Source organism: Macrobrachium nipponense, chromosome 12, assembly GCF_015104395.2.
Source record: "Macrobrachium nipponense isolate FS-2020 chromosome 12, ASM1510439v2, whole genome shotgun sequence".
Lineage (NCBI taxonomy): Eukaryota > Metazoa > Arthropoda > Malacostraca > Decapoda > Palaemonidae > Macrobrachium > Macrobrachium nipponense.
Window position 1 is genome coordinate 68,365,789 of NC_087205.1, and position 25,683 is coordinate 68,391,471.

General features: G+C 46.0%; 1 protein-coding gene and 1 long non-coding RNA gene across 3 annotated transcripts in view; one reads left to right on the top strand and one right to left on the bottom strand.

Annotated features, from left to right (window-relative positions):
- LOC135224575 (ubiquitin carboxyl-terminal hydrolase 38-like) overlaps positions 1 to 25,683 on the top strand; it is a 476,208-nt gene that overhangs the window by 52,153 nt on the left and 398,372 nt on the right. The gene's annotated exons all lie outside the window — the stretch shown is intronic.
- LOC135224577 (uncharacterized) overlaps positions 21,416 to 25,683 on the bottom strand; it is a 39,914-nt gene continuing 35,646 nt past the window's right edge. Inside the window, exon 3 of the long non-coding RNA XR_010316768.1 lies at positions 21,416 to 21,800. This is a non-coding gene — a long non-coding RNA (uncharacterized LOC135224577). The remainder of the gene's footprint in view (positions 21,801 to 25,683) is intronic.

The following is a 25,683-nucleotide window of genomic DNA, read 5'->3' on the forward strand; positions in this document are numbered from 1 at the left end:
ATCTATCACCCACTTCTCAGCCCACAACTCTGCCACTTGGCCCAATGGCCTGCTAGGCAACCCCTCCCCTGGCCCAGGAGAGGCGCCTAACCTACTGAGGGCCTCATAACTCTGCCCCCTTGGGCCCCATCTTGGCCTGAAGGAATGAGAACGAAAGGGACGTTGATCCTCTGACCAAGGGTGAGTCAAACGGGAAAGGCCCTGCTGAACTTGAATTCCTCGATGGCCTACCAAGTGACGGTCTTCTTGACTACTGCTGGACAGGGGGAGGAGGAAGAGCCGGATGTCTCCAAGGATGAGACTCTGATGCACCAGTCTGTCTTTGGTGTCAGCCCAACGCTGGCCTATCGCATTCTAATCAGCAGCAGGATAGCCCATAAACTAACACTGAGGTGAGCCATACACAAAAACGCCTTGCCTCCAGACTGCAACAGATTGGCAAGAGAGGAAGCAGTCACCAACTCTTCTGGGGACCTGTCAGGCGCTATCTTGGCAATGACCACAGATCAGAAGTCAGTCAAGAAACTGTGAGCAGCATGGAGACTGCCATAGATTCCAATGCTGAGGCATCCTGCGGAGACAAGGACGGAGCCACCGCTACACCTGCTCCAAAGACAATCCCGGCTTCAGGCAAACGACGTCTGGGTTAAGGTAGAGTGACATAAAAGAAGTAGAGCTTGTAGCATAGTACTTCCTAGCCCTGTGAGAGACGGGAGTAGTAACTTGGCAGAGCCTCTAGAGCGAAACAAACCGTCCCAGTCCAAAACAGAGGGTTTAACCCAAGGAAAGCTGGAGAGAGGATTGGGATCCTGCGTAACTCCCACCAAGGCTTCCAAGCAAGAAGGAGGGAAGACGACCGAGCCTGAGACGTACTTTCTAAATTGTTGAACCCACACATGAGATCAACAACTTCCAAAAAGGAAGACAAAAACTCTAGCGTGCCTCATTCCGCCTGCTCTGGCAACGGAGAAGGATCAGCAGCCAAACAGCCTGAAATCACAATTTGTCGTAAATTGTATTTTTCCTAACTATACAAACCTGAGGTCCTTTACATAAGGAATTACTTACAGCGTAGCTGGAATTACGGCCGTTGAATCTTGAACAACGTGGTTAGGCAGTAACTGCTGTGGGGCAGGCTGCCTGCCCGGATGTAAACACTCCAATTTGCCTTTCGGCCCAGGTTCAGATTGAGGGGTGGCATGAGGTGGGCATATATGTAAAGGACCTCAGGTTTGTATAGTTAAGAAAAATACACTTTACGACAATTGTGATTTGTTCCAACACGTAATACAAACCCTCATCCTTTACATAAGGAAGACTCACTGATTGGTGGGAGGAATCTGAGTAAGCCTCTAGAACTGACTGGAGTTCTGCGCACCTAGGCTACTCCTGGTCGTAAGAGCTAGGAGTGCCCTGCTGCCTCTGACAAGTTGATCGGAGTATAGGAGCTGCATGATCAAGAGTCAGACTTCTGGGCCTTTTCGAAACTCTAGGAAGGGTTTGCATTATTGTCACTCTCCTTCCTCCCCTTGGTAGAGGAAGGAGCGGGATTGCTTCTATGATTCTGATAAGAAACATAAAAAGGATGCTTCTGTATAAGCTTACCTCATCAATCGTCCAACCAGCCAGTGTGAGTTCGAGTCCTATCCTCAACCCGAAAGAGGAGGAGTGGAGGGACAAGGCATGAAAGGGGGAGAGCCAGTCACTCTTGCATCCTTCTTACCTCTACAACTGCACACCATGGACGAGATGCAACTTGTCCTCTTGAAGGAGCTGGGTAAGCAAACACACCTTGCAAGCATCTACCACTGGTCCAGGGAAATGAGGTTCCAAGGACCTGTGGGCAGTCCCGAAGGGAAGAAAGATATGGTCACAACGACCTATCCATCTTCCTGTCCGACATATTCTTCGGAGTGATGGCCAGTATCCAACCACTGGTCTTTCCCACTACAGCAAAGTCTCTCACGGTCTCATCGTCACCGCAGTGGATAAAGACACCGACACTCCATGGTGGGTGTCGATACTTATGGGTACTGGAACACGCCAATAGGACAAGGTATGAACTGATCTGGATCAACCAATACAAAGCCCACAGCGTAGCTCGTGACGGTCTCGGACGCTTCGACAGCTGCCAACTGACTGCGTTCGGTTGTGTGAGGCGAGCCGTCATGCATCCGAGGCGTAGTCACGTGACACTCGCCTTTTGAAGGGTTATGCTGAGAGACCATACAAATCGTCTATCTTGTTGCCACCGATGCTGGAAGGCGAGATGATGATTCTCTCAAAGCATGTGCCCATCAGACGAAAGTCAATTGCCTTCTAGAGACTGAGGTCCCTGATGGCAAGACAGAAGTTCTCATAGTGGTTGAATTTCAACTAAGGAGAAGCAATACTATGTGCCGTTGAAGACGAAAGTGATTAGGTGAATGCAGACCTACGTCTTCACAGCTGAATCGAGAGAAGTTAACTCTCAAGATTCTGGACGTAGAAAAGTCCCACTGATGACACCAACCCGTGAAGACGGCTTAATCCCTGTTGTTTTACAGAGGACTGAAAACGCTAAACCGCTACCTCATTGCTGTTCGGTGAGAAGTCGAAGTTGCAATGAAAGCTGAGCGCTTCTCAGTAATGAAAACACAGGGATTATACTGCCTGAAGAACAGCTTCTCATGGGCTGGATCAGGGAGGACCATCTATTATACTTGGAAAGGTAGAGCTGGCAGGGGTCGGGGAACAGGTGATGTCCTTCCATTATTCATCTACAATTCGGGGTGGTGGACAAAGAATAATTACACACCTACGAATACGAGATGTATTTAGAAGACAAACTCAGATGTCTGAAAGAAATCATTCCGCGTCATCGCAGCGGTAGGTGTGATGCAGCGGGAGACTAGGCTACAGACTTCTGTTACCATGTGGTAAACAGAAAGATGATAACGAGTCTAATGAGATATCTCTTGTCTGAAAATTTTCTCAACAGCAAAGCCGATGCAGCAGAGATGGTCATACACATATGCGAGAATTCCAGCCAACCAGAGACCTAAGTCTGTGATTGCCGGGCAGAGATTCAGTTCGGTAGTAAATCATCGCAGAGGAGAGAGACAATATCCGACCGTACTATCTTGGAGAGTCCAGCTGGTACTGGGCTGTGGGAGGAAGGCAGGGGGCTGGCAGGGCTGGCAGGCAGCCCGTACACCGCTAGCTCTCGCTTACTCGTCATCCTGAGTTGCCAAGTAATCCATTCCAAGAAGGATGCGTTCGGCCTAGAAACCATTGAGCGCAAAAAATACGCTCGAGCATTTGCACCTTAACCAAAACAGATTTCGGTGAATGCAAACTCTGTGGTGTTGTTGTAACAATACCACAAGTATCTCAAATCAAAAACTTGGTAAATCTGGGAGGTTTTTGCAGGGCAGTCCGAGTTGCAGTTCAATTAAGAAGATACTATTTGTCTCGTTCACAACCCGTAGAGTTAATTACGGTGTATGTGCCTACACCTCGGACAATTCAACTGATAACAGAAGCATGTCGCGAGGGCAATATACGTAGTATATTTGTAGGTTCCTGTACATAGACCTCCAGCCTAATTTCTATTCCATTCGAGGAACAAGAATAAGGACTGGAAGCCGACCCCTTTCATTCTCTAATGAAGAGAGCAAAGGTGAAGTTTTCCTGAAGGAAGACTTCTACGGTGAACAGGATACCGAAGGCGATAGTTCAAGCCAAACAGGTCCATCCAGGCTGAGCCCTCCCAAAATATTCTTCCTTCAGCAGCAGTACTTCCTTTGAACGCTAGAAATTCCAGGAATTCGAGCATTCGGCGAGATTCCCGATTAGTGTAAAAGTACAATTATCTGGGATTCTCGTCTCGCCCACTCTGGACCGTGGTTCCGCCCAAGTGTTTGCAGATCGTAGAAGACCAGAACACTCGGAGAGTGCTAGAAACTCTGAAGAATTCTAAGCGCTCAGTGAAACCCCCCGAATTCATCAGACGATCATCCGGTGGTGGTCCCCCCAATTCCCGTACAAATCGAAGATAGGGCAAAGTCCTTCCTCAACGAAGGGGACTTTTGTCTGGTAGGACCCGAAGGGCCCTCCAGGAACGCAGTTCCCGACGCGGAATCCAACGGAGAACACTCTGCAGGATCCCTCCCCTTCCCGCTCAGCCATAGGGAGAGATGGAATGGGAGAGGAAGATTGGATGCTCTCGATCGCCTTCCCAGCGGAACTAGCAGTCGGAGAAGCGAGTACGGGCAGCCATCACTGTGCGGTGATGGCCGCTCCGAGTCTAGGAAAAACATTACCGTCTGGAGAAAAGTTTTCCCGAGGAGGGTTACGAAACTCGTTACTGTAGGCTTAAACAGCTGCCCGCCACTGTGAACCGTCGTCTGGGTGGGGATACTGAGCATGCACCTGACAGGAGAGAGCCGATACCGTCCTCTGACGCATCCCAGTCCTCGTCGAGGTCAAAACCTCTCAAGAGGACTGAAGGGGGAGCCCACCCAGCGGTGATGGTCACTCCAAGTGTCTGAGAAGCGTCATCGTCCTCGCCAGCCCCCAAGAACTCCTCCAACCACTTGAGCGAGGATCTGTTTGTCCCCAAGACCGAACCAGGCTTGTGGCCAGACCGTAAGAAGTGAATTCATCACGGTCACTCCTGTTCGCCTCGTTCCTCCCAGTGTAGCCTGAGGAGGTTGAAGGGACATGTGAGGAAGACCTGACGCTCCTACCCTGCCTACTAGCAGAACCAGTAGGCTGGAAGGACTGCAGGCCATCACCAACACCCAGTGGCAATCGAGCTGCAGGTCTGGACCAGCGGTCGTCTTGTGGAGAAGCGCTGGACCAAGGACGGAGCGTTGGTCTCTTGCGTCAGCGGAGCTGCTACAAGCACTCCTCCCCTGCCTACCAGCAGAACCAGTAGGCTGGGAGGACTACAGGCGATCACCAACCCACGGTGACGATCGACCTGCAGGTCTGGACCAGTGGTCTTCTTGCGCAGAAGCGCTGGAACAAGGATGGAGCGTCGGTCTCTTGCATCAGGAGAGCTGCTACGAGCGCTCCTCCCCTGCCTACCAGCAGAACCGGTAGGCTGGGAGGACTGCAGGCGATCACCAACCATGGTGGCAATCAAGCTGCAGGTCTGGGCCAGCGGTCTCCTTCCGGAGAAGCACCGGACCGAGTGGGAGTGACGGTCGGGTGACTGGTACTGTCCACTAACGTGGTGAGAGCATGGCTGGACCAGGAGGCTGGACCAGGTCCACATGAGGTTGGACCAGGTCCAGGTGAGGCTGGACCTGGTGGCCAGGGGGGGGGACCTCTTTCCCGCCTCTCTACGTGAATGGTCTGGTGGGAACGTCATGTCAACCACGGGTACCGGGCGATCGCTGCGAGAGCAATCACTGGTCTGGCGAGAGTCACCTGAGCGACTCTTACCATCCTTCCACTCCGTGCCTGGGTCCTGACATGGCGAGCATACTCAGCAGTCTGGACCTTGGCTGCATGGTTACCCGTAGGTGACTGTACACTCAGACAAGCGGCCAAGACGGTTCCCGGTCCGGAGGTGAAACCTCTGGAACCGGGAGAAGAGGTAACCGGCATAGCCAGTACCCCTACGGTCCCCGTCTTCTTCTTCTCTGGGGAAGGAGAGACAGGCCCCGTTCCCAGAGGAACAGGAGGACCAGCGGAAGACTTACCTGTCACACAGGAGCGAGACAGACCCTTAGAAGTCTCTGTGCGAGACTCCTTTGGGGGGGCGAGGCCACCTTCTTCTTCCTCGGCTGGGGGGCCTTGGAATTCAAAGGGGAGGAGGCAGTAGAAGAAGACGACGACACCTTCCTCTTCCTCTTGGACTTCCTCTTCGCCAGTTCCCTCAGGACAACCGACAGGTCCTCCATCCAGGACAGAGTTGGGGCAGTTGCGGTAGCAACACAGCCCAACTGCACCTGTCCGGAGGGACCTGCGGGAGCAGCAGTGGAGAGAACGCTTCTCGAGGAGGGTTACGAAAACTCCTACCTGGCAGTGAAGCGTCTGCGACCAACCGAGACTGGTCGGTCGCACGAACACGACCGTAGTCTGGGTGGGGGCTGAGCGTGCATCTGACAGGAGACAGCCGATGCCATCCTCCGACTCTTCCTAGTCCTCGTTGAGGCCGAAACCTCTCTGAAAGAAAGAAATTAATTAAAAGAGGGCTGGATGGCCCGCCTCCACCGGTCTCCGTGTGCATGGACCCGCGGGAATATCACGTCAACCCTGGGTACCGGACGATCCCTGCGAGAGCGATCGCCGGTCTGGCGAGAGTCACCCGATCAACTACCATCTTCCATTCTGTGCCTGGGACCTGACACGGTGAGCGTACTCAGCAGTCTGGACCTTGGCTGCACGTTCACCCGTAAGTAACCATACACTCGGTGACGGCCGAGATGGTTCCCGGTCCGGAGGTGGAACCTCTGGAACTGGGAGAGGAGGTACCAGCCACCGGTGGCTGGTACCTCCATGGTCCCTGTCTTCTTCTTCCCTGAGGAAGGAGAGACGGGCCCCATTCCCGGAGGAATGGGAAGACCAGCGGAAGACCCACCTGTTTCACTAGAGCTAGACAGACCCTTACAAGTCCCGTGATGAGACTTCTAGGGGGGGAGACCACCTTCTCCTCTACGGCAAAGCCTTCAAAGTCCATGGGGTGGAGTCATGAAAATATGATGATATCGAAGAGGAGGATGACGACACTTGACAAACTCTCTTCCTCTTCGGTTCCTCCAAATTCTACCAGACTTCTACCACCATGAGTAGATAAACATCACGGGGCCGCGACAGCTTCATCCAGTGACATAACTCCGGGGTAGTGGTAAAAGAGTATGACTACCAGCAGGGGATCAGTACACACTTGAGGATCAGTATTGCAACATGCTATGAGTCACAGGTACAAATCCAAGGTTAGGATAACCAATACGAAGAGCTATCCAACCAATCCTGCTGTAAACACAATCACCACTGTCAGTCTGCAAAATAAGGAAAAAAATCATTAAAGTACATAATTAGGATACTCCTCATGCATCCAAGGGCACCGCCCTCCGAAGTGAGAGGAAATCCCTAACATCAACACATATGCCCATTCTTCTACCTTCTTCCGATAATTAATGAAAGGACGAAGGAGAAGAGAAATTACCATAACAACAAAACAAGGACAAACCTTTCAAGTTCCCTCGGTAATTCTCAAGCATAAGCGTAATTTCCGGATGAATACATGTCTCGTTACAGGATGAATATCACTCACATTAAATACTCATCTCATCCTCATGTTAAATACATATCTCGTCCTCATGCCAGTCTGAACCAGTGTTAAAGGGCGAAAGAATGTAAACAATATGTTGGCATAACTTTGCAGCCAACTCTTAACACAAGTAGAGGGGCGGTTGGTTAAAAGGATTTTGACGTAAGGAAAAATCTATTTCTGGGCGATTGGCTCGTGTCGCCAGCGAAATATCCTTTAATCTATTATTTCTAGGGTAAATGTACTAACACATACCAGAGAATAAATAAAAATAAAGAAAAGGTCAGTATAACTGACTCGCTCACCCTCTAGGAGGGTGTCGGTATGAACACTAGGCGAGTGAGACCACTACCACGAGCCAAATGCCAATAGAAATCTCCCACTACAAAACCCTCCAAGAGGGGAGCCGTCCCATAGAGAGAGCGCTCGTACTACCTACTACAACACCAATCCCATGCTTGCGACTGCTGCGCCTCTAGTGGCCATCCTGAAGTTAGCAGACAATCTTGAGCGAAGGGATGGGTAGGGGGGTATTTCGCTGGCGACACGAGCCAATCGCCCAGAAATGAGATTTTTCCTTACGTCAAAATCTTTTTCTGGGCTCAGCTCGTGTCGCTTGCGCGAGAAATCGTACCAGAGAAATAGCACAAGATTGTAAAGAAAGTAAACAGAACACAATAAAACAAATTAGGTCTCAAATAAAAGATACAAAATAAAAGAATGAATATAATTGCTAAAAAGATACAAATACACAGTAAAACAAAATCAGGGATATGCTTAAATTACCCTTAAAACTAATTATGATAATAATATGAGGTAATTTACATATATACAAATAGGTATAATGATTACCTATCACAATAAATCTGTGTAATAACATGTATCAAAATAGAAATAGCAATTAATATTAATGTTATATAAATTTATATAAATATTTGATAATACACAAAACAATATATCTTAGGAATGTATATGACTTAATATACAAAACCCGTAACCATTGTACTATGATGTATCCCCTAGCATAAAAATAAGGGGATAACATCTATGAGATCAATATGGTGATCATATGAGTGTCCCTCATCATACAAAAGGGACAATATACAATTATAAAGCAGCTAAGACACAAGGTGAATGTTAATGAACAAGGTAGGAATAGACGAACTGTTGGGTGAGGCAGGTAGAAAGGAGGACTGAATCTTCTACTATAATCTAGCTAGAGTCAGGGGAAACTATGTTACCCGCTGCTACTGCTGGGAATTTCAGAGCTTCCAAGGACTTAAGGTAGTGACGTTTGAACACTGCCGGCGATTTCCATCCGGTATACTTCTTTAAATCATCAAAATTCATGTGTTGGAAGTAATTGATTGAGGTGGCTACTGCCCTGACATCATGTGCTTTTGGAAAGGAGTCAGGATTGGCTTGTTTGATAAAGTACAGGATTTGTTGCCTGATGCCTTTAGTGGATAAAGTACCACCCTTTTTCCTTCTTAAATAAAGAGGGGTCCCGATGAGGAAGAGGAGGTCCTGGATAGAAAGGCTCGTAAGGTTGAAACTGGACAAAGGGAAACATCTTGCGGAAGGGGTAGTACCTTCCAAGGTTCCCACCTCATCAAAGGATCTTCATTCTTGGCTAAAAAGCTACGTTCCGGAGAAAAGTAGCACTTCCCCTGTGGGAAGGAATTGAATATGATCCGGATCTCTGGATAAAGCCGACAGTTCTGAAACTTCTTGCTCCGTGAAGCTAGGCTTAATAAAAACACAGAAGTTTTTCTTAGGAGCATCCATAAACGAGCATGTGTCATTATCGGTTTCGGAAGCCAGTTTAAGAACATCGTTTAAGAACCATGAAACTGACGTAGGTCTCATAGAGGGCCTAAGTCTAGCACATGCTTTAGGAATAGACGAGAAATAGGTATCTGTCAGTCTATGTTAAATCAAATTGAAATATCTTTTTCAATGCTGACTTGTTTGTCGTAATCGTGCTAGCTGCTAAACCTTTTTCAAATAAGGATCTGAAAAAGGATATAGCAGAATTAACTGTCATGAATCTGATATCTGACTCTCTCTCAGGAAGGTTGCTAACTTTTTGACGGCAGCATCATACTGCCTCAAAGTTGAATCCCTTTTATCAGATTCTAAGAAAAGAATATTCTGAGGGTCAATATTCGCATCTCTTTTTGCCGCAAACTTCATGAAATCCATAAAGTTAGGGTTTTGAGAATCCCTGAGGAAGCGAACACAGTCTTCGTTTGTACTGACTGGGAGAGCTTGGGGGATGGGACTGGGGATCCGAAGGGGACGAAGGCCCAGTTCCAGGATCAGAGGGTACCAATTGCTCTTCGGCCAGTCTGGGGCTACTAGAGCTACTTGACCCCTGAATGTCCTGAGTTTGTCTAGTACTTTCATAAGGAGATTCACTGGGGGGAAGACGTAAATCTTCTCCCAGTTGTTCCAGTCCAGAGCCAGGGCGTCCGTGGCATAAGCCAGAGGGTCCAGGTTGGGGGCTACGTAACATGGTAGTTTGTGGTTCGCTTGTGATGCGAAGAGATCCACCTGTAGCCCTGGGACTCTTTGAAGGATCCATTGGAACGAACTCTGGTCGAGAGACCATTCCGATTCTAGTGGTACTGATCGAGATAGGGCGTCTGCTATGACGTTTCTTACTCCAGCTATGTGGGTGGAGGAAAGATGCCAACTGAATTTGTCTGCCAGGGAGAAGATGGCTATCATGACGTGATTTAGATGACGTGACTTGGAGCCTCCTCTGTTTATGCAATGTACTACCACTGCGCTGTCCAAGACTAGCTTTATGTGGGAGTACTTTGGTGGGGGAGGGCGTAATCTTTTCAGAGTCAAAGAAGACTGCCATTGCCTCCAGTACGTTTATATGGAACTGACGGAACTGGGGCGACCAAATTCCTTGCACCTTTTTGAATTGTGAGTAACCTCCCCAGCCGCTTAGGGACGCGTCTGTGTGGATGGTGATGGTGGCCCCGTGGAGGGAACTGAAGAGGGACTGAAAACTGACAGATTCTTGACTTTTGCCACGGACCGAAGCCGGTTCTTTAGAATCAGAGGTACTGAAGATAGCTTGTCCTGGACCTGACATTTGCTCGAGAGCGCCAGATTCTGGTTAGATCTTTCAGTTTGCTTTCATTAAGATGTTCGTTACTGAAGCAAACTGGAGAACGAGCCGAGGATCTCCTTTCCTGAGCTCTCCTTGATGCTAGTTTGTGACTTAGAAATTGGTTTGACTGACTTCGCTATTTCTTTCCTTTTGGTGGATGGAATCGACAGAGTGTGTGAGGACAGATTCCATTGAATGCCTAGCCACTGAAAGTTTGACTCTGGGGTGAGTCTGGACTTGGATTTGTTTATCTTGAATCCTAGATATTCTAGGAATTGGATCACTTTCAGTGTGGCCTTGTTGCATTCTTCGACTGATGAGGCCCAAACACCATCGTCCCGAGATACGCTACTACCATAATCCCTTGAGCTCTGAGCTGTTGCACTACTACTTCCGCTAGCTTCGTGAACACCCTGGGTGCCACGTTGAGCCCGAACGGGACTACCTTGAAGGAGAACGTCTGGTCTCCTATCTTGAAGCCCAGATACGGACGGAAGTGTCTTGCAATAGGGATATGATAGTAGGCGTCTGTAAGATCGATAGAGGTGGTGAATAGCCCAGGGGAAGTAAGGTCCGCACCTGTGAGATCGTGAGCATCTTGAACTTGTCGCAGCGAATGGCTAAGTTTAAGCGGGACAAGTCTAAGATTACCCTTCTTTTGTTTGAGCCTTTCTTCGGAACGCTGAAACAAGCGACCTTGAAATTTCAATCTCTTGACCTTGGCTATGGCTCCTTTCTGAAGGAGGTCCTCTGCGTACTCTGTCAATTCCTTTGGGAAGGAAGTTGACGGAAAGGTCTGGCTGGAGGTGGGTTCGTCAACCAGCTCCAGCCCAGCCCTTTTGACACTATGCTCTGAGCCCACTGGCTGAAGTTCCACCGGTGGCGAAAGTGAAACAGCCTCCCTCCTACCTGAAGTTCCTCATTGGTTCTGGTAACCCCCTCGACCTCCTCTGAGTGCTTTCCCCTATTGAAGGGGCCTCCCGATCCTCTCCCACGAAAGGACCGCTTACCTCTGCCTCCCTTGTTCGAGCGGTCATACTTCTGAGAAGCTTGACTCTCGAAGGCTGGATTGTAAGCTGGAGAGATAGCGTATGAGGTGGAGGGTTGAGGTTGAGGGGATATCACATAAATAGGCTGTGATTGGCTTTTAGATGTGGAGGGCTGGGCTGACCTGCACTAACGGCACTGTAGGAACTTGCTGGGGGAAGCGCTGTTGTTCTTTAGGTAAGGTTGGAAGCGTCTAGACTTCCTTTGTCCCTTACCTTTTGGTGTCTGGTCTTGCCTTCTCTTAGCCGTAAGACCCCAACGTCCTTTAAGGCTCTGGTTCAACCTCGTGGCTTCTGCTTGTACTTCCTTTACCATAGCTTCTGGGAAGAGATCTGCGCCCCAGATTTTGGAAGAAAGTAACCTATTCGGTTCATGTCCGAATGGTTGCTTCTAGCAAAGACATGCTTTCTACAATTTGTTCTAGCAGTGGCAAACTCGAACATGTCCTGACTGCAAATCCGTTTGAGTCAGGGCTTGGTCATTAGTTTAAAAAATTGGTTCGGAAGAACCATAAGCCATGGTTGCCACCTCAGACATAGCCATCAGGTTAATTGACCTGGCTAAGTCGTGTTTTTGAATCAAACTCCGCTTGAATCCAACTATCAGGGAGTCTGGGCAGCTTTTCACCAAACTGCTCCATAGCACAGTCAGGTTTGAGTTTGCCAGCTGTGAAAGTGTTTGGCAAGTCTTCCATAATTCTCCAATTGAGGGGAGCAATGGGAGAAGTGGGGTCCTGCTTCTTTTAAGGGAGGCATAGGTTTCCCCTTTTTGGGCTGCCGTGGGATGTCGACCTCGCTATCTTGGTAAGGAAAGGAAGCGGGGTACTTCGTCCATCGTGAAAATGGTAAAGGGACTTTTGAACGGTTGGATCTTGGTGTTTGAACAATCCATGTCCTCTAAGCATCTTAACCATTCTCGTTGAGCTTGGTCCCGAGAATAGAGGACTGTCTCCTTTGGTACCCTGTCCATCTCTAACCATAGCTGACGGTGTGAGTCTAGCGTAGCCTATGAAGGGAGGCTGTAGGCCTTCCGGATAGAACTCGAAGTCCTCTATTCTTCGAGTTCCAAACTCCGGTATGGAGATGAGACCATCTTGGAAGGGAGCGTATGACGCTACTCTCCAAGGGTTGTTCATGGAAAAGGCGGGCAGCGAGTCATATGGGGGAAGCTGAGAGCCACTAGTGTTGGAGGTTGAAGGAGAGGCAAGAGGGGCTTCTCTCTTAGGCGGCTATAATGGTATCCTGAGAAGTTATTCTGTCCGAAAGGCGAGATATCATATGTTCCATACTCGTCTTAAGGGAGCCTACCAAGTCGCCCACCTGTTGCAATAGGCCAGCATTGGTTTCCAAAGCCGGAGCTGCTGCGGAGGTGGAGGGGAGACTCTGGATAGGCACCAAAGGAAGTGGAACTGGTGATACTGCCGGGGTGCGGGATTTCTCCTTAGGCCTTACTCTTAGAGGACTTTGAGCCGGAGCTAGACCCTTTAGACTTGTCCGTGAGCCGGGATTTATGAGCCGGAGAACTTACGCTGAAGAAGAAGACGAAGACGTCTTCTTCGAGGACGAAGACGTCCTCGTCAAAGTCATGTGTTTAGACTTGATCTTAGGTCTAACCGAAGCCGCTGGGGGAGTAGATAACTCTTACCAGTAAAGCCTGGGAAGGATGGGAAGTTGCAGGAGTAGAAGAAACAGTCGCTCCCAAGGGGACCCTTGGGTACCTGCATTACTTACCTCGACCAACAGGTCGTCTATACCTACCATAGGTTCAACATTTATATCTAGGGTTGCGACATCCGTGGAGATATCCTGGTCTTGTTCCGTTAAAGAGGCCGCCAGCTGTTGTTGGATAAAGGCAATAGCAGGGGTCCGCCTCTACCGGGTCGACGTAACCAGTCGCCTTCCTCCGGGGAAGATTAACAGAGCTAAACGCTTCTCCAGTATGTAGGGCTGACCCTTGGCGGCGTTCTTGCCAAACCTCCGACCCAGGCCCGCAGGGTAGCCAAAGCCGTATCTCTTACTGCCGGAGCCTGTAAGAGAGGGTATATTTTAGATTTAAGAAAGCACTTAAAACTAAAACTTAGAATATAACTTAACTAGATGCCTTAAGTTAAGTAATGATGCAAACTTAAGAACTAAAGAAAGCGGAGCGGCATGCGGAGATGGAATACTTACGCCTTCCAAAAGCTGGCTCACCAGATCGTAACATATGGTACACGTCTCATGGTACCAGACCTGGATGTCCCCGTGTGGAGTCGCGCATGGAGCATGGACCGGCAAACTTCGTGTCCACAGGGGTCCTGAAGTGTAGCGGAACATCCCGGATGCTCACAGTTAGTGGCCTGTAAGGTGGGGGAAGACACATGAGTATCTTAAAGTAGTCACACTTACAGATAGGGACATAGAACTCTCCGTTATCTGGCGGAGCTCGGAAAAATTTGGGCATAAGCCCCTCCCTGCATTGCCTGAATAGGCTATGATCCCGGAGAGATCCGGTAAAAATGGAAGGGAGGGGATGTTTAAGATACTTAAGATTAAACTTAAAGATAACTTAACCTACATGCAAGCGAACCGGACTAGGTCCAGTGAGGCGGAGTGTAGAAACTCAGCGATACGGTACGGTTTAGATAAGACCTACTGTATGCCTCCGGTCCAAATAATGGACTATACCCTTCCGCTGGATACCAGGACTCCGATAGGGAGGAGCTCTAGTAAGGAGGGAAGGGCGAGATGACATACAGACTCGCGCTACCCGGAGCGACATGGAAGTAACGGAGGGGGGGAAGGCCAGGGCCCCCCACAACGTACCACCCCCGGCCGAGCCGAGAAGCGGAGAGGTCGGAACCAGTCAGGGACTGTCGGCCTCCCAGGCCCCTCCAGTGGAGGGGGGAGGGGGAGGCAGGCTCGGGCATGCGGGACGAGCAAGGACAGACCGGCCCACCCCCGCCCAGGCTCTATGGAAGAGCGGGAGGGGGGGGAGGGGGGGACTGGTAGGCGCCTGGCTAACTCGTGATCACGTAGTGACCACGAGGCGGTAACTCAGATACAGTAACCGAGCCTAGGCCAGCCACTGATCAGATAGAAGCTATCGGGAAGCAACTAGAAACTGAAAAGCGGTAGCGTATAGGCCCATAAAAAGGGCTAATAAAACCAAACTGATCAGAGAGAAGCTATGAGGAAGCGACCGAGCTGATCAACGGTAGTAGGCTCTACGAGCCAGGGCCAAGGCTAAGCCAGACGCCACTAACCAAACAATAACAAAACATATAAATATATAATACAATGAAAGAAAGAAGGTAAAAAGCCAGGAGAAAAAATCCAGGAGTGTGCGACTAGCCCGAAGGAGAGTCTACCACTCAAAGCTAGTCAGGGGCCAATACAAAGGACCTAGACTAGGGTCTGGATTAGAAGAAAAGCCTACACAAGGTTTTCTCCTCCGGGGAAATACATGCGCGTATAACCACTGAGTAGACGTAATAAGGCGGATAATCAAATAGAGCGTAAATAATAAGGGATGTTCTAGGTATGGAAGACCAAGAACGAACCCGACATGCGCAGGGCATGCTGCCATGCTTCCGACCCCCGAGAACGTATCTATACCTAAAAAACGGCAAATACTGCCTCGGGGCCGGAAAAAACTCGTTAACCGTATATATGTGAGTACTTAACTTAGCTGCTGCAATAGCTGCACGCTCCATATCGAAAATCCGAAGAAATGGCACGAAAAACACAGAGAGAAAAATAAGCACGTGCGACCTCGTGTGAGCTAACTGAAAAGGATGGCCACTAGAGGCGCAGCAGTCGCAAAGCATGGGATGGTGTATAGTAGTAGTACGAGCTGCTCTCTCTATGGGACGGCTCCCCTCTTGGAGGGTTTTGTAGTGGGAGATTTCTATTGGCATTTGGCTCGTGGTAGTGGTCTCACTCGCCTAGTGTTCATACCGACACCCTCCTAGAGGGTGAGCGAGTCAGTTATACTGACCTTTTTCTTTATTTTATTTATTCTCTGGTATGTGTTAGTACATTTACCCTAGAAATAATAGATTAAAGGATATTTCGCGCAAGCGACACGAGCTGAGCCAGAAAAAAAGGCCTATCACAAAGAATGGTGGGGGTGTATATTGAATTGAAAAACAAGGACAAACGTTTGTTTAGTATTAATATCAAACACCATATACACATTTATTTAAAAAACAAAAATAAACCAAAAGGATCCCACCAGGAAAAAAGATCAACGACCAGTCAGCCGGAGCTCACAAACACACGTCTTCATCGGAAGACGGCCAAAAGCAAGTAGAGCGTTTACATCCGGACAGGCTAGCCTGCCCCACGGTAGTTACTGTCTAACCACCTTGTTCAAGATTCAACGGCCATAATTCCCTAAGTAAAGGACCGAGTGTTTGTAATACGTGTCGGAACAAACACCAACTAACCTTTCCGGGCTGGGTCCATGGTCGCCTCTTGAGACAAACCCACTATAACAATACGAACATCACTACGTTCTCCTCCAACAGATGATTCATTAACATGTCCATGAATGGTCACGGGCGTGGCAGACTTACGAACGTGAGTTGGAGAGGAATCCTGAACACTCGAGATCAAAGAAGAATCCTCGAGAATCGAACTCTAAGAAGCATCAGTGAGAGGGGCAGGCCAAACACTCCTGCTGCAGCAACTTCAAGCTCACCACCTTCGACCTATTGCCAGGCGCTTGAGATCTTTACGGCGACGAATAGGCCTTGGAGAAGAAGTAGCACTTGGATCAAGTGCACGGACAGGGGAGGTTGCGACATCCTCGTGATATGCATGGTCGGTGGAGGTTGCAACATACTCAAGATGTGCACGGACCAGAGAAGTTGCAACATGCCCATGATTCGATGCAGAGGACGAAGCAGCCACTGCAGAATACACAATGGAAGATACACTACACTCTCAGGGGAGGTTGTAACAAGCTCGCGATGTGCATGGATGAGGGAGGTTGCAACACTTGAGATGTGCACAGACGGGGGAAGTTGCAACACGCCCGTGAATCAATGCAAGACGAAGCCACTAACACTCCAAAACATCAACAATCTTGAGAACACATCCTCGTAGTTCCTCCCTCGTAGGCGGAGAAAGAGCAAAATTCTTAGTCTTTCAACGCTTGATGCGCCAACGTGGTGCAGAAGGGGAAGAGGGAGAAGATAGCACTGGTTCCGCAAGCGATCTCTTCGCAGGAAGCGAGGACAAAGCAATGAGTTTCCTTCCAATGCTCCCAACCGACAAGGCAGCCAACTTAACATCCAAAACAGAGTCCAACCTCTTCAGCACTGCCTGGCATATAACCTCAGACTGATCTGCAAGAGAAGGCTCTGATGACATGGAAGTAAGAAGTAGCGAACGGGGCGGCAGAGATGACGTCATGATGGAGAGAGGTAATGCTCAGATGATGACTGGGAGAGACGTCATCGATGAGAGTGACATCACAAGCGGTGATGACGTCACGGCCTCCCCACGGTGAGAAGGGGAATCAGATGCCATTGACAGATGAATACACAATGATGGATCCCGTGATGTCACAGCTTCCCTCTGACTCGAAGAAGTGGCAGCAGTCACTGGCGGAGCAATACAAGATTACTGACCTCGACTAGCCACGAAGACGAGGCCGGGAGAAGGGGGTATGGCCTGGACAGCCTGAGGAGGAGGGGGGGTTAACAAGCCTCCAAAGCGGGCAACCCCTCCAGGACGAGGTACCCCCTAGCCCGAGCGTCTTCCAATCGCCGGCATCTTGGATGCCACCAACTCTGGAAAAAATGAGAATGATGAAAAAATGAAGCCTCCCTCTTCCCAGGAATCAGAATAATTCCCGAAGAAGACGGGGCGACATTACAAGCATCAGCCTGGTGGCCTCCCAATACCTCCAGTGATGAATCAAAGGAAGAAAAGGGAGGAGTCCCAGGAACTAGTCTACTATGGGGGTTGATAGTACAGGAGACGAAACATCAGAAAGGGGTGAGAAACCTTCCCATGAAGGAAGAGGCAAAACCCACCAATGTTCTCTCGTCCCATAAAATGACTTCCACTGCTCTTAAGGCCATGCCCGGCATCCTGTGCAAGGATTTATAGTACAAAAATCAGAACGGCACCTACTGCACGACGTTGTGGTCACCCGCTGCCGAAGCCAAAGACAAAAACCTGGAAAACCTGGAATTCCGGGGCACACAGGTTGACGAGGCCGAAAAGGAGCAGAAGAAGCCATAATATCTCCCAAACACACATACACACACACACGAAACGGGCAATGAACCGGGTAAAGGCCAAGAGAGGTAAACACTACTCTCGCCCAGACAGTCAAAGAAAGACTGATGTGTGATCGCAGGTGAATGGTCATCGACCATCCTTCACCCGATATACACATGCGTGCCAGATATCACAAGATTCCTTGCTTTCACCTGTTTTTTAACCGGATCCAGCTAGCCGCTAGAAATTATCCTATTGTTAAGACCGAAGGTTTGTTCACGTATGAACAATAGGCAGTTCTAAGCATTTTTAGCTATTTGTGGGGGAGGGGGTGGTACGCGCAAATTGTCGCAAGGTGATGAATACAAGTTGATAAAGGGGAACACGGGAGGAGTAAGAGGGGAGGGTTATTATCTGCTGGAAGGACAATACTGGGGTGAGTAAATGATAACAGAAGAACTGATATGCAACTCAAAACTACAGTCTTTATCCCTAAATTTGCAGAATAACCTAATACTAAGAGACTAATTCGGAGCAAAATCTAACTATTTATATGAATACCTAAATAGCTAAATATCGCCGAAATGGATACCAATATTTAAGAGGACTTCACCAATTAACTCCAAAAATGACTGACGGCAAAGTAATTCCAAAAATTCCGCTGCTGCTGAACTGTGTTAACAGTACCAGCCGGCAGAAACAACTGAATTTCGTCCATGTTGGTTCCTCTCTCCCCCCAATAAAGGGCAGGGAGTATCACCTGACCAAAACAAACTAGCGCTACTGTGAATTTCAAAAATTCTAGCTGCCAATGGATTTAGAAACTGTAGCTATGTAACTACTTGGTAAGTTGCGTACATAAAATGACAAATTTTTAATAAACTAGTATTTTTCATAGCTAACACAATACTGTACAGGAGAAAATCAGCCAAAATAATCACAATTATTAATTCACACCATCTGGATAAGGATAGCATGAAGAATTCTGACAAATGTAAACATTCCAATGTCCCCTGGTGGGATACCCAGTTAAAAGTTCTTGAAATTTATTGATGTATGTCTCCTTATCTAAAAGAACTATCGTCTCATCTTTATCAGATTTGTAATTATGATATCCTCCCTTTTCATTAATCTAAACCTAACCGACGCATTTTGGAACCTTTTCGGGAGCAAATCTTTTTGTTATTTTGCTCCAAGACATTTAGCAAGATACCTTTGAGAGACACGCCAACTGCTTTACCCATTGTTTATATTATCATGAAGGCTATTAATCAAGCAAACAGAATATACTAAAGAGGTCCCACTAACAACAGACAATAATCCATTTATTCTATTACCCCAAATCCATTGGGAGTTCACTCATTAACGTATACTTAAATAAAAAAGGAGCAGATGCTGCAGTTTACTAGATATCATGCAGCAACTGTAGTGGAAATAGAGCCCTAGCCCATGGAGCTGCAAGGGTGTTGGCCAATAGTTGTGCGAGATAAATAGTACATACATTATTTTGGACTCTTAGTAAAATATGTGCAGTCTTATGCCTGCAGCCTTTTTAATTTATTGTATGGAAAACATGGCTTCAAAGGAAGTGAAAAGTGTGCAGTGACACTGACAAATGCCTGTATAAAACTAACTGCCGCCTGGTTACAATCTCTCTGTTTTTGTATAGGGAAAGAATTTGATGTACAGTAATCCTTCAATTATCAAGATTGCCAGGATCTGAAACTCAACATCATCAAACATACCTGGACTGCAGACCAAGGCCCCTAAGATAGAAGTATGATATATATCTTTTGAAAAATTGAAAGAAGACATTCTCCAATGGTGCCAATGCTGCACTATCTTAGGAAAACATTGGTAACACTGCTAGCACTCAGACTGAGAAAGGGTTTTTGGGGATGGGACCTCAAGAAGTTTCCATGGAGGGGGGGGGGGGGGGGGGGGGGGGGGGGGGGGGGGGGGGGGGGGGGGGGGGGGGGGGGGGGGGGGGGGGGGGGGGGAGGGGGGGGTGGGGGGGGGGGGGGGGGGGGGGGGGGGGGGGGGGGGGGGGGGGGGGGGGGGGGGGGGGGGGGGTCTGATGGCTGGGCACCAAGGGGAGAGGATGAGCAGTAAAACTGCGTAGAGAAGGGGTTTTTTTGGAAGGTGGGTGGAGCAGGGGAACAGATTCCCTAGCTGGGAGGGGGTAGGGATGCAGTTTGATGGGTGAAGAGGGCTAGTAGATATTAGAATTGATGGAGCTTGTTTCCTGTTGTTAAACTTATGATTTTTTAATTTATATTTCATCCTATTATCATTTATATTCTTACTGTATTTTGTATTTTTCTTTTACTCTATTAAACCAAAAGATAAATGCAATTGTGTGCAAAGTGTGTGTGTGAGAGAGAGAGAGAGAGAGAGAGAGAGAGAGAGAGAGAGAGAGAGAGAGAGAGAGAGAGAGAGAGAGAGAGAGAGAGAGAAATATCAAGTGATAAAATACCCGAGTAATGTTATGATATCAGCGGCAATCATATTTAGAGTCAATTAAACTTGTAATGAAATACCATAGAGTCAATCAAGCCAAGCAAAACAGAAAAATGTGATGTAAACACACACATACAGGCATGCATGTAAAGTTTTTGTGATACCATAAGGTGAAATGAAAAATCAATAACTCCAATAAAACAGATAATGATCAACTAATTTTTAGTAGTCTTCTCACAATGAATTGCTTTGGATAGCTGTCATTGAGAAATAACAACCTCAAAGTATCAATATGAGAGAACACAATAAAACCTATTGGATGGTCCAAATAGTACTGAACAACTGCTTTTCCAACAGTTAGTATTTAATATCAACTTCAATTCCATCCACAACATTTTTTCATATTTTCAAGACAAAAATTAACAAAAGCAGATAAATTTCAATAATTTACACCGAAACACTCCTCCAAATATGAGGCACTTTTAGAATATAACCCAAGAGCAAATTCCATGGACTCAAGAACTCCATCATTTTAACAATTTCACCATCTTTTATGAATCATCATCAGATTTCAATGGCTCAACTGACTGTTGAGGTGAGAGTTACTAGAGCTCAAACCACACATTCAGAATCTGGAGAAGTCCACTTCCTGAACTGATGCTTTTGATTTTTAAATGGCTTCTTCATACCACAAGCCAATAGTATTCTACAATAGTGGAAGGGTTGACAAAGAGTGGAAATGTAGTGTAGTTGGGCAGGGGACTAAAATGTACTTAAGTAAAAAAGAATTGCTTTATCTCATTAACTTACAGGGAGACAATACAGTAAAACTTGAGTAAACCACTGATTTGTATTATACAGTATATGAACACACTCAATTACAATACTTAAAGTTTACTTTCAACTGGGATATAGTACATATACCTTGTACACATAAGGCAGAAAGATGAAAACAATTTCCCAAAATTCATACATAAAATAAAATGCTTACCTGCATTTGAGATTATTGCATACATTGCATGTAATGAGTACAAAATGTCCTCCAGACGCAGCCCATTCCATAACATATTAATAAGTCCTCCTATACTTTTCATATGGCCTACAACCTCTGTTTTTGTTGGAGTTGGAAAGGAAGCCACACAATTCATAAGTGTGACGGTAAAAGTCAATCTTGTATGTGGCTGTGGAAGAATGGCTGGACAAGCAGCATATAAGTCAGCTAGTACAGCAACAAAGGCCGAGTTACCTCCAAAGTCCCTTAACTTTGTCTGCAAAAACTCCATCTAATAGGGTCCTAATGTGCTTATAGTGTCTGCATCTTTTATTAAATGACACAGTGTTTCTTTTAACCAACCAATAATCATTACATTATTTGTCTGTCCACTTAATACATAACTGACTTTTTCAGGGGTCAAGTATTCTTTAAGGTAATTTTTGTGTTGTCCTGCCCAGCTATTAAATGCAAAGACAGCAAGCTGAGCTGTTCCTTCATTATCTTCTGTAGTGATGATACTAATGCAGGTATCAAACACAGCAACAACATCTGACTGCTCAAGGGTACCACCATTTTTCAATGATGGGGAATGGACCAGTTTTACAAGTAAGCTTTTCTTCTTATTTTCTGTGTAGTTTGGCATGTGTATGATGGTATACACAATACGATCAATTTTCTCAATCATGGCTGAAATGGAAAAATATAATTATTAATGTGCTAGTTCCATGAAAATTGTTACATACAACTATTCACATATACTGACACTTGCAATTTAAAGACTGAATTTACTCTAATCAAGATGTTTACATTGCTAACACAAAAAGACCTCAAACTGTGGCTGCCACACTGAAGCTTCCATTATGCTTTTATAATGTCAATTCCATTATGCTCTTATAATGTAAATAATTGATGATTTCTATAAAATTTGCTTCCTTTAAGCTCTCATAATGCCCTAACTGAAGATTTCTATAAAGCTTGCTAAATAAAGTTCATACATAGGTATGTGATTATTAAATATAATATACATCTGCTTACCACTTACAGGCAGTGATTATTAAATATAATATACATCTACTTACCATTTACAGCCAAACACAGTGTACCTTGACCACTACATCTAATAGTAATAAAGTTTCTTGCCCCACTTGCAATGTTTTCTCCATTTTACATTTCAAGACTTTCCTCTGAAACTTTTCTACTTAACAATGTTCAACCTCTTTCTTTTTGTCTTGCTCCAATTTCCACATATCATTCAAGAACATATATCTCAGGCTACTGCCATCAGTTACGGAATGGCTCTGCAATGTATAGTACAGCTATTACTAATACAAAGTGCAATATTACAAAATGAAAGGTCAAGAATTACAAAGGAAAGAGAGGTTACAGTTATTAATCTTTTTCTTATTTCAATATGTACTATTATAAGAATACTAGAAAACCACCTATTGCTGACTTCTAGTGTGAAAAAGATAAATCTCATGAAAAATAAAAAATAAATAACAACATGCAAGTCAACGCTGCACCAAGGAAAAATGAAAGTAAAATAAAAACAAGTTTTTAAAGTCGTAATTCATATTTTACATAACACCCAAACCTGAATTTCTTTACATAGGGGTTTAGCTTGCAAATGTGAGCTGGAATGGCCATTTAACTTTCAGACAAGGTCATTAACTACAGATGGTAGGAAGGAAGCCACACCCAATCGTTGGTCTGCACTCCACTTTGCCTTTTGGCTCAGGTACCAGAATGAGGGTGGCTGAGGTGGAATGTAAATGTAAAGAACTTCAGGTTTGTCTATCAGGAAAATTATAAATTACTTTAAAAATTTGCCATTTATTATTACACAAATATGACAAATTTTTAATTAATTTGTATTTTTCATACCAAACAAAACTGAGGTCTTAACAATAGGATAAATCTTCTGGCATCAACTGGAAACCAGATGCCTTCCTCAAACTGATTAAAAGGAATTACAAAGATTATACAGTGGTCCCCCGTATTCACGGGGGATGCGTACCAGAACCCCCCGTGAATAGTTAGAACCGACAAATGTTTGGAACCCGTATAAAAATGCTAAAAACAGCCTATTTTGTTAGTTAAAACTCAAGAATACCCACTAAAAATTTTCATACTTGGTTTTTCTAATAGTTTTGTCAAAAAAAGTGCATTTTATGATGAAATTTATCAAAAAACCAGGAATTTGTGGATATTTCTCATAGAAAAATACCGCAAGTGTGCAAATTTTCCGCGAATAATGTGGGGAAACGTCCCCGATAGAAATCCGTGAATGTGTGAGTCCGCGAATCCAGAGAACGCGAATACGGGGGCCCCACTGTATTCCTATTAATGATTTGTAATGAAGTAAAATGCCTCACAACTGAATCTCTTAACAATAAATTAGATCAAAATCCCATTAATCATACTTAAGCCTTATTTCTGAAGATAAGGAAATTCTTAGTCACATCAACTTGTATCAGTTAAGACTGAAAGGCTTCTACTGGAAATGACCAGTCCTATGCACAACACTGACTTCCCATTCACTTTCTAAGTGAATGCTGTAAGTCAATGTAACAAAAGCTGACTTATGCCATCCCTATAGACTGGAAGGGGGAAGCTCTGCCCAGCTGTTGGTCTGCACTCCACTTCCCCTTTTGGTTCAGATATCAAATGAGAGGGGTGGCTGAGATGGGCCATTCAGGTACACAAAAATAAAACTTTGTACTTTTAAAATTTGCTTTGTCCCTAAAAAAAAAAGAAAAAAGAAAAAAAAGTGACATGTCAAGCAAATTGTCCCTGAAGCAACAGGAACTTGCATACAACCTACCTGAGTTTGTTTGCTAATGCAAGAATCAAAAGGAAAGGTTCTTGCTGCTGTCATAGACCAGCCTTCCCAGGTGCTTACTCTCTGTTTTGGGAAATAGGCAAAAAACCATATGTTGCCACTAAACGCTAGAAAAAAAGGTTATCCTATGGTGACAGCAATGTGTTCACCAATACCAACCAATACTGGAACACAACAAGAAAGTAAACTTTTCACAAAAGAGTTCAGTCTGATGCTATCTTGGACTCTTTGTGAGATTTTGGAGGAAGTGACAGGAAGTCTTAGGCTATAGCACCCCTCCCCCAACCCCCTGGAGAAAGTGGAGGTACGCCTGAGAGGTTGAAAGGATGTGTGTATATTTGAAAAAATACCCATCCTTGAAGTCTCCTGAAAGGAGAAGCTGCTCTCTCAACACTTCTAGTGCACCTACCTTTAGCATTCCACAAACCCTTACTGAAAGTGAGGTCCTATGCAAGCTAGAACAAGCAAAGAATGGACAAAAAAAGAGAGTACAGTAGTATAAGGTGTCAGGAAGCAAAAATAGTATATTTTTACAGCATATACTTTGAATTTTTCCTAACATACAAACTTGTAGGTCTTTACATAGGATTTAACTTGTGAACTTTCGGCTGGAACGGCCATTAACTAGCAGACAAAGTCGTAAACTACTGACATTGGGGGAGAAGCCCTTCCCATTTATCAGTCTGGACTCCACTTTTCCCTCCATCCAGGTACTAGAATGAGGGGTGGGTGAGGTGGGACATAAATGTAAAGACCTTCAGGTTTATATGTTAAGAAAAAACAAATTATTTAAAGAATTAGCTATTTCTTCTCACAAAAATACTAACATTCAGTCTACATAGGAGACTTACCCATTGGAGGGTGGAGTCTCAGTATATCTCTGAACTGACTGGTTGGTTCTACTCACCTGGGATACCTTCCTGGTCTGTAAGAGCTGAGGAAGGAATCCTGCATCTCCGGAAAAGAAAACGTCCCTACGTAATTTTCTGTGACCAACTCAGAGCATAACAGACTCCCTTCCCCCTGAGTGCTTAGCATTGAAGGCCATAAAGTTCACCTACTCTCTTCACCGAAGCTAGGATAAGCAAATATTAATAATAGTCTTAGAATCAGGACTCAGTCTGATGATCTTCTCAACAGCTCATACGGTGTGCGAGCTGGGCTCAAGATGTGAAGTGCAACCCACTTGGGAGTCTGAATTCCCCAGGTGGGCAAGACTGTTCAAAGCTTCTCAGAAGTGCAAAAGTCCTTCATGGGGATGAGAGATCTATTTCCTTCAACCAAAGGACTTGGCCAAGGGCAGCTCTATTGCCTTAATGGCCAAGACAAAGAGAAGTTTTTCATGGCAAAGAAAGGTGAGAAAGTTCACTACCTGCTGAATAGAAGCTTTGATTGGAGAGATACCCCATCAACTACACCAACCACAGAAGACAGTTCATTTCCTTCAAACTAAAGGACTTGGCCAAGGGCAGCTCTATTGCCCTTAATAGCCAAGACAAAGAGAAGTTTCTCATGGCGAGGAAGGGTGAGAAACCCTGCTCCCTGCTGAATAGAAGCTCTGAATGGAGAGATACCTTATTAACTACACCAACTACAGAAGATAATTCATTTGCCTTGGTACATGGACACTGAATATTCCACAAGTATCCAAATATCTTTTTATGTGCTGAGAAACAAATCTCTCTCTCTCTCTCTCTCTCTCTCTCTCTCTCTCTCTCTCTCTCTCTC